The 15297-nt window shown below is 46.0% G+C and overlaps 1 long non-coding RNA gene across 1 annotated transcript; it reads left to right on the forward strand.

The window, feature by feature from the left end:
• Positions 1-11336: 11336 nt before the first annotated feature.
• Positions 11337-12070, forward strand: LOC128348789 (uncharacterized). The gene is made up of 2 exons (XR_008318331.1): positions 11337-11466; positions 11742-12070. It is a non-coding gene; the product is annotated as an uncharacterized LOC128348789 (long non-coding RNA).
• Positions 12071-15297: the final 3227 nt, after the last annotated feature.

Raw genomic sequence — 15297 nt, forward strand, 5'->3', positions numbered from 1 at the left:
GGGCTTTTGGGGGAAAGCTCATTGACCCATGGGGAGGGCAGGAGAAGGAGGAGCTGATATGCAAATCTCAACTCTTGTGGTGGCTCCTCCTTTTTCCGCCATAAGCCAATGGGAACATTCTCCCAGGCCCGGCAATGATGCAGGGACCTTGACATGGAAAGCAGATGTGTGGAGCTGTGAGGATGAAACAGAAGTCCTACAGATCAGATACTGCCCGTCGGACACCTTGTGGATAATACATGAGGACTGAGTGTCAGAGGAGAGGACTGCAGGCATTTCCCACTGGGACACTCACAGCCCAACCCGTAAACCTGGAATCCTTCCTCTCTGGAAACATGAGAAGGCTAACCTTAGTGCCACTGACTAATACAGTGATCTTGAGTATTCAAGCTTGGGCAATTTGGGCCAAATACCTTCCATGTGAGAGCCATACTGTGTTGACCTCCACATAATACTGCACTTTTCTCAATGCTGAGAAAGCCTTTTTAAGAGAGATGGAGCCTACTCTTAAGAGAGCTGGAGACAGAGCTCTATGGGGAAATCACTGGGAAGAGCTACACTTCCCAACATCCCATGCATCCTTCTACTGTTGGTATAAGGGCTCAAGAGGGTTCCATTTCCCTTAAAGGAGTCCCACCAGTGCTAGGCAAAGTGTAGCACTGCAGAGCTGATATGGTAGTGTCAGGGGACCTGTGCAGAGTATTCAGCTTCAACCAAAACATTTCACACAGGCCCAATAAACAATTAGTCATGGAGCCAAGGTTAGGGTTGATAGGAGCAACCACTGGCTCCCTGGTCTTACAAGGAAGAACACTGGGTTAATTCAAAACTCCCAGATATTTCTAGTTACTTAGAAAGTTACTGGGTAACTTTCATTGAGGGGTTTATTACATTTTCTCTCTACACGGCTGGACTATCAGCTTGGCTTCTCACCTAGACTGGTTGCAAAATGCGCAAAACCTGTGCGCACTCTGTGAGCTCAGTTTGTTCTCGCCATAGGGAACAATGGGGAAACTTGAAATACCCCATAAACATCCCCATGGGTAGATCCTAGGGACACCAAAGTGGGTTGTGTGGCCCTTTGCCCAATCCCTCTGCAATTTGGGTGGTAGCCTCTACCCATTAGGCACTTAACTTAAACTGAGTAGTACCTCACTGCCTTGTGGGTGGGAGTGGGATGTAGTTGGCACATGGCAGTTGACAATTGGCACTGTCTAAAAGACAGTCAAAATGAATAGAAGAAATGAAGGTGTGTAATGAATCCTCATAAGGATTCATTGAGTGAAAGTTATTATACACCAAAGAATCCGAACACTTAAAAAATAGTGACCACACATTTTGCTCCATAACTACACCTCTATAAGGGCTAGAGCTTAGCTTTTTTTTTTAAAAAAAATGAAAGCTGGGAATCTGGGGAAATTAATAGGACAGATCCAAAACCGAATCGATTCGATTCGGATCAGCCGCGATTCGGATCCAAATAGAATTTGGGGTGATTCAGATGGGTCAGATTCGGATCCAAATCGAATCAGGGCTGTTTCAATTCGGTTACAAATCAAAACACAGAAAATCCGAATTGCACACCCCTACCATTATTCCCTATGGCTGAAACACTAAAACCAGTTCGACCATGGTTCGAATTGGAGCGACTGGTTCAATGAAATTGGTACTCGAACCAGGGCCCCCAGTTTGAGTCCAGTTCAAACTCGAACCAAACCAGAAAAACCAGTAATATGCACACCCCTAAGGCAGACACCAGCAACAACCACTGGAAAAATGTTGGTTTGGGGTTGGCTAGGGATAGTTGTTCTCCCCTGTTACCAGACCTGCTTGCTTCAACATTTTGGGGTATTTCAGTATGCTCCCTAAACTCAGCCATTTTCTGTCTCTATGTCATGCCCTTGATCTCAGACAGCGAGGAGGAAGGGGAAGCTGTCAACTTTTCAGCTGATGCAGGGGTGTCTGAGGGGCAGAGCCTGGCTGTCAGCTTCCAAGAAACGGCTGAGGCAGATCCGGCTGATGATTCAGAGCAGGCACAACAACCTGAGACAGCAGAAGCCGTGACGGACCAATCAGAAGAGGAGCTATGCAAGCAACCTCCACTGACTCCACAATAGAGGCGTGTTACAAGACGAAGAACACAGCTAGAAACTATCAGGAGGAGTAAACACCTCTTGCAGAGCGCTGATAAGCCTTGAATCAGCCGCGATTCGATTTGTACCCAAATCTAGCCAATGGACCACAGTGGTGATTCGTTTTGTCTCTGAATCACCCGAATCAGCTAGATTTGGGTACAAATCGATTTGTATCCAAATCGATTCGCACATCCCTAAATAATGGTGATCTGAACCACCCCATTATTCCCTATGGGTAGCACCTAGGGACACCAAAACAGGTTGTCTGGCTCATCATGATGTGTGCTACCTCTCACCCAACCCATAAAGCAATTGGGATTTTTTTGCTATTTTTAATGAATTTTTCAGGTTGTCAGCAGGTCAATCCTTGACCTATTCACCCTGAAAAATTCAAAAAATCCTTAAAAATATTCCAGTTGCCCAATTGCTTTGTGGGTTGGATGGTATGAAGCATCTGTCATGACATACCATGCAACCTGTTTTTGTGTCCCTATGTATTACCCATAGGGAATAATGGGCCAGTTTGCATTCCCATTATTCCCTACGGCAGAACCAAATAGCACTGCAAGTACACTTTTTTTAAAAGGGGATTGTCCCACAGAACATAGCACAAAGCAGACCAATGAAGAATAACTGGCTCAGATTCTGTGCCAATCACAATGCCCTGCAGAAGAGTAAAGCCAGGCAGGCACTGCCTGGCTCCTTTTTACTCCTCCTCCCTGCCCCCAGCCAATGGTGGCAGAGTCACCCTGGCAACACTCTGATTTGAATGACAACAAGCCAACCAGAGCAAAGGAGATCACTAGCCAATCAGAAGGCAGTGACCAAAAGATCAATCAGGGGGACTGAAACTGTGCATTAAAAGACCTCTGTAATGGTGGGCACCTCGTTCGAACCATCAAACTGGTTTGAACCAGCTCACTTGAATCAGGTTCAGTTCAGTTTGAACTTGGACTGGTTCCTCTCTTTCCAGGGGCCAGTCTTGTTATAACTCAAACCACTCAAACCGGCTTGAACTGGTTTTGCACATCCCTAATCTGCCTTATGTTTCTATGTGAGTCCTCTTGGGACAGGCAACTATCTTGTTTCTTTTTCTATGTAAAACATTTTGTGAACTTTTTTTGTTGAAAAGCAGAAATAAAAATAATAATAGTTATTTTTATTATTTTATTGTGTTGGTGGTGGTGATGATGATGATGATGATGCAGAGAAATAGAATTTAGAACTATGAGTTTCTTAATCTTGATTAGATATTTGATTAGTTTGATAACAAAAGTTTAATTTTAAGTTGTGATGTTCTTGCAAGCTGCTTTGTAACATTTCACTTTGGAGAGGTGTAAAGGTCTTCATCCCCAGATAGCTGGAGTGGCTGTGGACCATGTCTGGAAGGTTGTGCAGCAAAGCAGTCTTCCCTTGAACCAAAGTGTCTTGGGAAATCTTGGCAACTCGCTACAATTCTTCACTATCAGTATTTCCTTTCCCTCCTCATAGTATTGTTGAGAGGGTTAATTGCTGTGGTTTTCATATAAATGCTACTATTGAGAATGTGTGCTTCTTGTTCGAAATTGAGCTTTCAGCAACAAAATACATATGAAAAGAGTGTGTTTATTACTCTGCAGCAATCAATGCTTATTCTCTAACTGCAAAGATGCATTTTATGGAGAAAATCCTTTCAGTCCTATTCAAATGTCTTAATTTTACCTCATTGATTTGAGTCTGAGATCACAAACGTTTCCATATCATGGTACCTTCTGTTATGAAAACGGAATTGTACCATTTTTTGCTTAAAGATCAATTCTCCAAAATGGCTGTTGAAAGAAGCTTTGAAATGTCAGATAAACGGCATGTTTGCACCTTAGATTGTATAAACCGATTTGCTGAAGGGACGCACCAAAATAACTCTCATCCAGCATAGTGAAAACTATTGATCCTTAGTAATTCAGAAGTGTCTTGAGATATACTCGGAACAAATGATACACATCTGTTTGCACAGAAAGGAAGTTCTACATCCTAAGGATTGTCAAATGCAATTCACATGTGGCTATTAACACATGGATTGCTATGTCGGAGAATGTGTTCAGGCCCTTTGGAAAGGAAAGGCATCTTACAAATGGAGATGGCCCAAGTGCCTGAGGCAGGAAACCCAAATGGTACCCCTCTCCTGATGATATAAATGCAATGATAATGATAAAACAATAAATAATTGGTTATTGGCTGTCCTTTAATGAGGCTCCTTTTGCCTGAGGTGGGGCTCTTCATTCTACGTAGTAATAATAATAATAATAATAATTATTATTATTATTATTATTATTATTTTACATTTATATCCCGCTCTTCCTCCAAGGAGCCCAGAGCAGTATACTACATACTTGAGTTTCTCTTTCACAACAACCCTGTGAAGTAGGCTAGGCTGAGAGAGAAGTGACTGGCCCAGAGTCACCCAGCTAGTATCATGGCTGAATGGGGATTTGAACTTGGGTCTCCCCGGTCCTAGTCCAGCACTCTAACCACTACACCACGCTGGCTCTCCAATGGCAGTTGGAATAATAATAATGTAATACTAATGGCAGTTCACTATTGATAGATTATCTAAGAACTATGGCTACCCCAGACATGTCCTCATTTCCATGAACAAAGAAGAATGTCCTCGAGGAAAGGCAATTTGTCTCGTATTTGCCCACCCTCACATGTGAGCCACCGAGCAGACCTGGAGCTCTTCAGCAAGAGGCCTGGCTTCCAGTCCAAGAAAGAAAGCTGGCATGTAGACCTGGCCACTTTTATGCCAGTGGCCAGGGTTATCCTGCACAGGAGGTCAGGTCTACCTACTCATCACATGCAAGAAGCCTTAGGCAGACCTGGCCTCCATGGCTCCAATGAACAGGTCTACTGGGCAAGTGGGGCAGGGTACCTCCCTGCCCAAAACAGTGAGTGAGCCTGGCTACCCAATTATCTTGAGGCCAGATAGGAACATAGGAAACTGCCATATACTGGGTTAGACCATTGGTCTATCTAGCTCAGTATTGTCTTCACAGACTGGCAGAAGCTTCTCCAAGGTTGCAGGCAGGAATCTCTCTCAGCCCTATCTTGGAGAAGCCAGGGAGGGAACTTGAAACCTTCTGTTCTTCCCAGAGTGACTCCATCCCCTAAGGGGAATATCTTACAGTGCTCACACATCAAGTCTCCCATTCATATGCACCCAGGGTGGACCCTGCTTAGCTAAGGGGACAAGTCATGCTTGCTACCACAAGACCAGCTCTCCTCTCCAGATCTGCTGCTAACACTGTGACTGCCCCATCCAAGTCAGTTGGTAGACCTGGATTCCCTACTTTTTAACTTATATGTTTAAAAGGAAGTTTTGAGAATGGTGTCCTGATTGTTCAAGACGAAAATATGGCAGCCGTACATGGGGCTGTATCTTAGTGGTGCAGCATCTCCAGCCTGGTAAATCTGGGAAAGACCCTTCTCTTTCTGAAACCTGGAGAGCTAATGCCAGTCAGAGCACAGAATACTGAGCGAGAGGGACCAGTGATCTGAGTCAGCATAGGGCAGCTTCCGATGTACCTAAGATTCAATGGAATCTTGTCAGGGGGTGGCATGTGGAGGAGGGCTCACTGACCTGGCTTTGAGCCAGGCTGTTCTTAGGGTGATCCAACTGTGGAGGAGGCAGATGGGTCAAAGAGGTGAAAGGCAAAAGAGAAAAGGTGAAAGGCTGGAATCCAGAGATGTGGGTTTCCTGGATTTTTTTTCTTGGAAAAACTTCTTGAGAAAAAAATTCCCATGCATTTTTCTCATTTGCATAACATTTGCATATCCTCCCCAGGTAATTTTACTCTGCACTTTTCCCCAATGCTTGAAATAGATTGTGATCTTGTTTGTCATGTTATTTAACCTACATATTTTGGTTTTTTTTAAATCCAGCATATTAATTTCCCATACTGTATGAAGGTTTTCAAGTAGTGAAGCTGAAACATTTGATTGTTGGAGAGGGAATCAGGAAAGACACATGGGGCTTGTCCAGACATAGCGTGACACCTCAGGTAGATGTACCTGTGGCTAATCTGTGAACCTGGGAATTATCCTGCAGTCGATTGCCCAGCCATGGTTTTGCAAACTTTGGCTTCTGGCAAAGGGACCCTGTCCTTTTCCTGGTCTGCCAAGGCAAGTTCTGTACCACACGTGTTGCCAGACCACAGGCAAGGCTTCAAGAGGTCAGTAAAGCAGCAGCCATTGGCCACGATCTTTGAGGGGGCATGCTCAATGTGATTGTGCCTCTTCAGCATCGATTGCCCACCCTAAGCAGGAAAAAGGCATTTTAACCCTTTCCTTACACCACTAGCACAACTGCCCTTGCAAGAACCCTGCAGTCATACAGTCTCGCATTAGCCCATTTACTGGTACAGGGGATGGAGAGGGGGACTAGTTTTCCATTACTCCAGCAAGGGATCATGATGACTTCCTAGGAGGGAATATGTATATGAGGGCAGGCAAAGGATCCTGGGGTTTGGTCTACTGTGCCAAAGGATGCTCTTGGACTTCCAAGAAGCCCAGGAAGCCCCAACACACTCCTGCCTCCATGTCAGCTTGTTGGTCAGAGATTAGACCTCTCAATGAGAGGGTCAGTCTACTGGGTAAAAAACAGAGGCACCATGTGCTTCAGGTCTCTGTTGGACGGCACTCTCATGAGTTAGGCCACCCAACTATAAGGCTCCCCGCTGATGTGGGGCTTCTTGTATCTCTGGTTAACAATAGAACCCATGCTCCATACCTTCCCGTCTCCACTCAACCCTACCAGACTCCCAAGCTGTCTAGTCTGCTCCCCATGTGTCTGAGAGGTTTCGGGTGGGCAGAGTTGGAAAGAACGGGGATAGATGTTATGTCCACAGCCAAGCAGGCCAGGCAGGGACTGGGGTTGTGGCATATGTAAATTGGCCGCTGCAGGGAATCCCGGGGCAGGGCACCCATAGATTTGAGCTATCCCAGGCAAGCCAGGTGGCCATGTGGGGCAAAATAAATAATTAAATAAATCCCATGAAAATGTGTTCTGGGGCGACCAGACTGCTTGAGCGGACATTTGGACTCCTGCTTCATGGTGGTCGCCAGGACTGGGATAGGAAACCATTCCCTAGGGCTTACATGGAAATAGCAACTGAGCTGGGCGGCCACAATGATCTGGCTCATGTGTGTCTCCATGACCAGGCACTCTCCTAAGAGAGGAGACCTTGGGAGAAGGGAGTGTACATCTTTTGCATGTTTTATTGTCACACAGGACTCTGAAGCTCATTCCCTGTTTCCTATTGGACGGTTCCACTCATGAGTTACTGCAGAGACTGCATGCTTGCACCCCAGGGGAACGGGCTGGGCCCCCCTTTCCCATACAAACTAGTACACAAAAATAGAACAGAAGCACTTAAAAAATCTAGAGGCTATCTTTTAACTTTGGGTTATCCCATTGATGCTAGCCTTTCCTTTGCTTGTGCACATGGTACCCCACCAGTCTGGGGAACCTCCAAGCTGGGGGTAGGGGCAAGGCTGAACATTGGGATAGACATACATATATGTGCAGTGTTTAGGGGACCACTGTATACAATTGGCGGGAGCAGCACCATCCTCAGGGATCTGAATCATACAGACACTGTCCGAGCATCCAGGGAAATCAAAGTCCTCCTACCCAACCAGACAGCACACGCAGATCCTTGAGAAAGATGCCTTGCTGGGCAGCCACACTATTTCTGGTGTGTTGTTAATAAAAAGGATTCTTGCATGTGTGTGCCCTGCCCTCCCCTGGATGGGAGCTGTCAAAATGTTTGGTATGGTAATTCCAAGTAAAGGTCATGCATGCTGGGCAACACACCAAAGTGTGCGTGCATTGAAGGTTTCTCAATAAATCCATTGCAATGGACAGAGACAGACACCAGATTTGTGGGGCTACATATTGAAGTATTCTGACGATCAGTGGAAAGTGGGCTAAGGGTGCTTAGCTTGCTTCCCACTGATCGTGAGACTCACCGGGCTCACAACCGAGCCCAGTTCAGTCAAAGTGAGTCACCCACTTAAGTAGCCCTCCCCTGAGCCCGGGTTAGCGGACCGAGCACTCCGCTGGGCTTTCCGATCGTGAGTTGCCGCAGCTCGGCTCCGCACCACAACAACTCACAAGTAGACCCCCGACCGGGAGGCTGAAAAGGGTCTCTCCAGCATGCCCTGCGTGCTCGCTCAGGGCATGCTGGAGCTTCTGGGGGGCATGTGGCCCTGATCCTCCCAGCCCCCGCCAGCTCCATAACGGAGCCGGCAGTTGTGTGGGCGGCCGCTTTGGCCGCCCAGAGCAGACTGCCTGCTCGTCTGCGAGGAGAGCTAAGCCCGCTCTCCCTGCAAACCCTCCCCAGGCTCTTCTCACTAATAATGAGAAGAGCCTCGTTGTTTCTTTCTTTATAGGACTGGACAGCAGGAAGGTTTCACAACCAGGGTTTCCACAGGTTTATGCATAGGGTCGGCACATTGGTATTTCGGCCAAGTGACATGGTATCCCTCCCCTGGCATGTGCGCCACTTAGTTGGGAAACAACCGAGTTGCTCAGTTTCTGGTGTTACTGGGGCTTCATCTGTTTGTACGCAACTGTCTGCAGTCCTGAATTCCTTGAGACCTCTCTTGCTGTGCCCGTCTTGTTATCCCATCCTTTCTGTTCAGATGGACAAGGGGTGCCCACAAGACACAGGGGTAAATGGGCTTTCTCCAATGTGATTCTCTCTAAATGATGGATGCTAGGGACGCGGTGGCCCTCTTGCCAGGCAATGGCCGGAGGAGTGCAGAGATGGTGGAGGGTGGGGCAACAGCTTGGAGAGGAGGCCAGCGAGAAGCATGACTAGCATACAGCTGACCCACTTCTGAGGTACTCTGGGCTGCCCTTTCAATGGTTTGGGGAGGAGGCACAGCACAAAACCTAGGTTACAGCAGCGCCAGAATTTGGACAAAACAATCTCCCTTTGAAACCTGAGGTTTCAGCAGTAGAACTCACTACAAACCGAAGGTTCAAATTCTGGTTTGGGGTTTAAAAAGACCAACTGTTGGAGGATGAAACTGTGGTTTCACACATTTGGACTACCACAAACCCGATCCTCTGGCATGTTTTTTATTTTATTTTATTTTATTTTATTTTATTTTATTTAACACATTTCTATACTGCCCAAAACTTGCATCTCCAAACTGCTTGTCTCCAGTTTGGCGTTATGTCCAAAGGCGTAATGTTATACTGAAACAAATCCAAAGCTTTATGTGGAAATAAGTTATTTTATTGGAATACACAATAAATAAATAAACAAACCATACATCAATCACATACTTCCTAAGGATAATTACCTGCAAAACAATAATTACAAATTTGAAATTGCTATCTTTGCCTAATATTGCATTGACATCCATTCATTGTTACAAATGAGTTTTGGGAAACAATAAATTTTTAGAAATGGGAAACTTTTCCAGAATAATTTCAACCCCACATCTCTGCCGGAGTCTCATGCTGGGTTGGGTACAGGAGCTTCAGAAGGGCAGAAAGCATAGCCAGGTCCAGACAGGGGTTGAGTACCAAATGCTTGGGCCAGGCTGGGGCTGAGTCCAGATCAAGGTGGGACTGAGTGCCACAAGTAGAAATAAGGCTAGCAAGGCCATATAAGGCAAGGTAGTCTGTATTGCTACTCCCGATGAGCCACATTGCTTAGACTGAGGAACCTGATCCTGAACCAGATGTGGTATAAAACAAACCAGGCTCATGATGGTTCCTCAAGTAACCTGGGCAGAAGAGGAACCATAGCAGCTATGGCTCATTATGAGGGAGCACTGCAGTGCGAGCAGTGTGTGTCCAGTCACAGGAATCATCTTTGGATTTGTCTGGTACATTGCAATCAGGTCACATGAATAGGCCCTAAGTTATGCCTATGTTATAATAAATGTCACAAATATGGTGAATGTTGACATCTAAGAACAAAAGGACGGCTCTGCCAGATCAAAACAAAGGTCCATCCAGTCCAGCATCCTGATTCCCACCGTGGCTAACCAGATGCTTTTGGGAAGCCCAAAAGAGGACCTGGAGACAAGTAGCCCACTCCCAATGTTGCTTCTGAGTAACTTATATTCAGAGGCATCCTTCCTCCGTTCCTGGAGGTAGCTTATAGCCATTATGCCTAGTAACCATGGATAGATTTGTTTGCCATGAATTTGTTTGCCAATAGTCATTGATTTGAAGAGTGAAAGTATGATATATTTATTTTTGTATGTATCGTATTTCTATACCACCTGGTGTGTGTGTGTGTGTGTGTGTGTGTGTGTGTGTGTGTGTGTGTGAATCTTTGTGTCAATGTCACTGAGTTCCAATAGTGAATGTCCTATCAAAGATCGAAATGTTATCTTCATTTTCCATCATTTACTAGTAAATAACATCTTCCATTCCACAGGTGTCAATAATGCAAACATTTCTGACAATTACTGGTAAATGTCAACAGCCCCATGTTTTGAATATTTTTATCTTGGTTAAAAAAAAAAAGAACACAAAACCTTGGGCATTTAGTGGAGCAGATTTAAAGCTGATCTAGTCCTTACCTCCTTCTCTGATGATGCACAATGGTGCTGCAGAGGAAATCTGTGATTCGGGGCCTTCTGTACACATTGGGGTTGTACTTTTGCCATGGACATTGTCTCGGTTCCTTGTGTGGGGCATGCTTGTCTATGTTTGAATGTGTCTATGTACTGACTTGGGGGTGGAGTCACAGTTTGTTTGTCTGCGACTCACTTGTGGTCCTGAATTCAAACTGAGAGGTTCTCCCTCTCTCTGCATAACACAATTGTTTTCTTAGCCTATGTTTTAGTTAGTAATACATATCACATGCTTGTTTCTCAGTTAATGTTGCTTCCTGGACAAATTCTTAGAGAGGATTAGTAATTTCTCTGCAAAAATTGGTACCCACTGCTGGTGAGACAGAGCTTAATTCTGCAGCCGGAGTCCTCAAACTTGGGTCTCCAAATGTTGTTGGACCACAACTCCCAGTATTCCTAATGGGGGTTGCATTATGCAGCTGCGGTTGCGTAACTTTAAGCTGAAGCAGAACAGCACTGACGCTCAACTGCGGTGGTGGTGGTTACACAGACGCAGCAGTGTAGGCAGTGCTTCCTCCACCCACATTGCCTTGCACAGTATGTGAGTCTATACAATTAACATAAATACATGTCATACTGCTATGTCTGGCAATGCCTACAAATCAGGCAGCCACAAAGCTTTTTAAAAAGGGATATAAAGGAAGCTGAAGGATATCAATCAATCCTCCAGTTTTTCAAAGCAGCAGACAAGGTATTTGTGTGTGTGTAGTGGGGGGAGGGGACCGATGTTAGAAGTTTGTAGCAAGCCCAGGGAAATGATGCTTGGGCATTGAGGGTTAACAGGAGGGTTGGTCATCAGGTCAACTTTGGATTAGTTGAAAGCTAATGGGTCCAGGTCTTTGCACCTTTGTGTTTGTCTTGGAATCAGTGGCTCTAAAGTTGGATACCTGCGTCAATGCTGTGCTGTATCCCCGTGTTTAGCATATGTTATGATAAAAGCGCAATGTTTTTCTTTTTTCATTCCAGGAACATAAATACGACACTCTTTGTGCACATGGTGCATAATTCATTTGTTCGGCTGCAACTGACTCCTCCAAGTAGTCTGTGAAAGAAAGGAGTTTTTATGCTCGTTTGATTTGCCGGTTGGTCAAGTGCTGCTAATAAGGACTGTTTATTGATGCTGACGGGTTGCATTTATCTAGTTCTCCCTATGATTGTTTAGTATCGAGAGGTGGTCATTACCTTGCTATGGCAATGCTCAATAATTGATGTGATCCTTAGAGGTGGCTGCATAAATATGCTGCTGACTCTTTTCCTCTTCCCTTCGAAAGACAATTAAAAAGTGCTATACTTGATTAACCTGCCTGGTCCTTGTTTAAGTCTACAACCAGCACACTTCATTGTTTAAATGCTATCTATACCAAATATAGTCATGGGTGAATTACTCTAGTCTGACTGGTTGTTCCCAAGCCTCCTCAAAGATAGTACCGTACATGCAAATAGCTCAAAAGGCTAGGGCAGGCAATCAGGGATAATGCATACAGAATATGTCCTTTTTTATAAATCACAGTATGAGCGCCACATTAACATGGTATCTCAGCAACAACTTGACAACAGATATAAAATACTCCCTAGGAGAACAGGAGGAGGAGGAGGAGGAAACCCCTCTATCATTCATCTCCTCTAAAGGTGTTTAACTTTCAGTGCCATTCTTTACATAAATTAATTTGCAGTTAAACTAGCAGTGTTTTTCCATGCAGATTTTGCATTTGTATCAAAGTGCATCCCAGTAATTGGAGACATTTGCTGCTTTTGAGAGTGTGAACCATTCAGTATAAGAGCTCAGGTGAATAGGCTATGCACTTTAGGATCTGCAATGGTTTTCCCCACTTACATTGTGTATTGAGTCTCCAGAGGATAACAATGAGCCTGTAAATTGATGTTTAATAATGTGTTCTGGTGTGTTAGTTCACACCATTGCAATCCAGATTTGACATACAAGCATGTGGCAAGGGTTTGAGAAACATTGCCTCCCTCCACAGCACTTGAATAGTGTTAGGAAATATGAATACTTCAAATATAAGAGGAAACAATAGAACTGTGCCATATCATTGCTGGGAAGCCACTATAAGAGAATATCCCATGCTCCATAAATATGGGGCATTGGAAACAGTGCTGGGTTTTTGTCCTTGGTTGTTCTGCTGCTGTTCTTCCTATTGATATGATCCTATGGGTGTTTGGGGGAAAGGCTAAAATTTTGTTTAAAATTGCCCGCTTGCCCATTTCTTTTGTAGGTAGTGGTAGGTAGCACCTATCATGCCCCACCACGAAACCCACTTTGGTGTCCCTAGGATCTACCCATGGGGATGTTTATGGGGTATTCCAAGTTTCCCCATTGTTCCCTATGGCAAGAACAAACTGAGCTCACAGAGTGCGCACAGGTTTTGTGCATTTTGCAACCCTGCTTTAAAAACACTGCAGAAGCACACGGTAAAAGGGGATCTGTCCCTCCCACCACAGAATATGCATTTCAAACAAAGTCCAAAAATTGCCAAGAAAGAATCCACTGGCAGCCACAGTGCCTGTCCTGCAGTAACATCACTGACACAAGTTGACTCCTTATTTCCTAGTATTTCAACAGCTGCTACAGCAACACCCTTAGCAGCAAGCATAACCATAAGCTCAACTGGAGCAACTTCAGACACATTTTGACTGAATACCATTTGTAATGCAGATTGTGGAGCAGACCAGAGCAGTGATTGCAGCACAAGTTAGTCTCAAGGCCAGATACGGAGCTTAACATAGCAACCACTAAGAAATATTACAAGCACACATATATACACACCAGAAAGGGGGGGGGGGGAGAGCGAGAGAGAGCGAGAGAGAGAGAGAGAGAGAGAGAGAGAGAGAGCTGCCACTGTCCATTTCTCACCACAACACCATCTCACAAACAAAACAAACCACAACTCAAGGTTGGCAGGCACACAAGTTATTTCTTTGTCAATCTGAGATCCAGCAAAACCAGAGAGTTATAGCAGCATCAGCCATTAAGGAACATTAGCATTCCTTTTATCAGATCCCAGAGTATTCCAACCTGACATCACCTTAGAGCAAAACTATCATGAGGCATTGGCCACATTGGACCCACAGTTCTGCTCCCCACCCACTCACCCACCCCTGTCCAAATCTGGACATCACAGAGAGCACTTTCTGTAATCAGCGAGACTGCAGAGAGGAGTGGGAACTGGCTGTGTGGGCTTCCTCCTGGCATGAAGGACAGTCCAAACAGCCAATCACGGCTGGAGTGAAGGGAAGATCTTCCTCCCTCAACTCCAGTTGAAGGGGGCGAAGCTTAAAGTTCCGAATTCAGATGCAATTCAGATTGCATCTAACCTTGGGTTTTAGTGACAAAACTCACTACAACCCGAGGGTTTAAACTCGAGTTAGAAAAATGGAACCTTGGGTTGGTCATCATGCAGAACCACTCTGGTTCCATATTATGTGCGAATATGGTCTGTGTCTATAACCAGACTCCAATCTTGCAACAATATGTATGAACTAGTCTTTTTCAGCCCGTTAAAATAACGGGCGCTAGTGGCACTGGGTGTGGGGGGACCTTTAAGAGCGGCGGGAGGGTTTACTTACCCCTCCCGCCGCTCTCGCGCTTGCCACCGTAATTATCTGATTAATTGGGGCGGCAGGACACCAGCCGCCCCCCCATCTGATTAGGGGCCAAATCGGCCCAAACTACTGCCTCCACGGCCACCGCCCGCCCTCCCAGCTGCCCAAGTCCTAACATTCTACGCCGATCAGGGACCCATAATTGGAGAAGGAGAGAGGAGCTCACAAGCAGAGCTCCTCTCTCTGCAAAGCCTCGGCCCAAAGCGCCAGTTCGGGCAGAGGCTTTGCAGAGAAAGGAACTCTGTTTGCGAGCTCCTCTCTCCTTCTCAGATTAAGGTCCCTGATCGCCCAACTGACGTGGGCCTAAGACGGGGGTAAGGAGGACTCGGGCAGCTGGGAGGGCGAGCGGGCGGGCGGTCTGCGGCCGCGGTGGCAATTGTTTGGGCCGATTTGGCCCTTAATCAGGTGGGGGCCCCGAAGGGGGTGGCAAGTGAGAGAGCGGCGGGAGGGGTAAGTAAATCCTCCCGCCGCTCTTAAAGGAACCCCCCCACTCTTTTCTTTTCTCCCAGCCTTCCCCCCCCCACTGCTCTCCCGGTTCCTCCGCTACTCTCACAACCCTCCCGGTTCCCCCGCTGCCGGCTCAGCCCTCCCAGTTCCCCCGCTGCTGCTTCAGTTTTTCCCGGTCCCTCTGCCGCTAAACAACATGGCCGCCCGTGTCTGGACGGCCGTATCTTTCACGGTCATTCTGGGCATGCACTCCGCGCATGCCAGAACAGCCGAGAAAGACACGGGCCAAAGACAGGCACGGGGTCATGCTGAAGCTTCTTATTATAGAGGATGGATCTTTGGGAGAGTAAAATTGTGTCTGCTATTTTTCTCCAGAAAAACAAGCAAACTACCTGTTCCACAGATATCATAAGATTTGGAAGCACCACCTTAAGAGCAGGAGCAACTGACTGAA

Source organism: Hemicordylus capensis, chromosome 3 (assembly GCF_027244095.1).
Source record: "Hemicordylus capensis ecotype Gifberg chromosome 3, rHemCap1.1.pri, whole genome shotgun sequence".
NCBI lineage: Eukaryota > Metazoa > Chordata > Lepidosauria > Squamata > Cordylidae > Hemicordylus > Hemicordylus capensis.